The following is a 1,469-nucleotide window of genomic DNA, read 5'->3' on the forward strand; positions in this document are numbered from 1 at the left end:
ATTTTTTGTTTTTCTTTTTACTTGTCGAAGCATTGTTTTTTCACCCCACAAGTCTTTTTATTTTCATGTGGTACTTTAATATTTCTTCATCTCCTGTTTTTATTTTTACCTTCTGCATTTCTGCCTCCTGATGCAAATAAGGTGGGCGTTCCTTCTTGGGTCAACTACTCTCCTATTGGTCAATAGACAGGAAGGAGCCTGCGCTGCCTCAGTTTAGCAGCTAGTGATGGGAACAGCAGTTCATTTYAGTGTACTGCTTCTAACAATCCAACACATGAAAATGAAGGTCAATTTAATTATAAAACATCAGGCAAAGTTCTCCTTTTTTAAAATTATTTGGTGCAGTTTAAGTGTATTTCTTTATTTATTGAGCCATTTATATGTTTCTGCTTTTTATTTAATTATATCAGTTTTGTTTCTTCTTACCTGTTAGCACATTTTGTGTTAACTAAAGGTTTTCAATGCTCACTTGCTAATTAATAAGACGTTACATATTAGTTTGGTCTAGAGGTTCACTAGTGCAATAAAAAGGTGACTAGTTGAGACTTTTAGGCTGACTAGAATGGTTTCTACTCAAACTAGTGCTCGTGTTTGTTCAACTGGTGCACAAGTTGAAATAGTTGAGAGAAACTGCAAGCTGCAGTAGAAGAGGAAAATGATGCGAGGTACCGAGGTTGTCAGCTAATGCACAAACAGCTTGTCCTAGTTGGGTCAGAACTCCTTTTTGTCCTCTCTGTCCATTGAGGCAGCTTCTGTTCTCTCCAGGCATGTTGACAGTACAGCTGGCAGTCCTGAAGCCTCTACACACACACACACACACACACACACGCACACACACACACGCATGCACGCACGCACGCTCGAGGCATGAGGTCATAAAGCTGCTGGCGTGAGGGAAACACACCAGGGTCTCACACCAGAAAAAGCCCAGCCTCTCTGACATGCAGTGGGAAGCTTTATCAGGACAACAATARCGTGCTTCATTATGGCTGTGTGCAGATGGGTGTAGGAAACTGAATATTCTAACAGCACACCAGGCTTTAACTTTGACAGTCTAAAAGCAATTAAAGAGTATTTTTCTGCCTACTGCTGTTTATGTAAAAGTAAATGGGTATAAGGACAGAGAGCTTATTGAATTGTTCCATAAATACTATTTATATCACATTAGTTTTAGTCTTCCTTATAAAATGCCCCTTAAGAGTGAAATTTCTGGAAACATTTTCCCTTTATTTTAGTTAGACGGACCTGAATTGAATACCATCCACACTATACAAAACCTATTTGAAAATACTGTCTAAAGTACAACTTCAGAAAAGTATTATATATATTGATTTGATTGGATTTGATTTATTTATTTAACAGGAAAAGATGATTAAAAATCAAGCCTGACTCAGCATAATTGCTGTTTTACAGTAGGTTCCTGTTCTGCAGCACATAAAACACTCAGAATTACAGCATCACAATCACAT

At 37.8% G+C, this 1,469-nt stretch overlaps 1 long non-coding RNA gene across 2 annotated transcripts in view; it reads right to left on the bottom strand.

Moving 5' to 3' along the window:
- The window catches only part of LOC106520621 (uncharacterized), a 10,167-nt gene that overhangs the window by 1,933 nt on the left and 6,765 nt on the right, over positions 1 to 1,469 (bottom strand). Inside the window, exon 2 of one of the 2 annotated variants that reach the window (XR_001310571.1) lies at positions 670 to 800. The exons of the other annotated variant lie outside the window; for it this stretch is intronic. This is a non-coding gene — a long non-coding RNA (uncharacterized LOC106520621). The remainder of the gene's footprint in view (positions 1 to 669; positions 801 to 1,469) is intronic. 2 annotated transcript variants of the gene reach the window in all.

The sequence above is a fragment of the Austrofundulus limnaeus genome, unplaced genomic scaffold, assembly GCF_001266775.1.
Source record: "Austrofundulus limnaeus strain Quisiro unplaced genomic scaffold, Austrofundulus_limnaeus-1.0 Scaffold95, whole genome shotgun sequence".
NCBI classification, from domain to species: domain Eukaryota; kingdom Metazoa; phylum Chordata; class Actinopteri; order Cyprinodontiformes; family Rivulidae; genus Austrofundulus; species Austrofundulus limnaeus.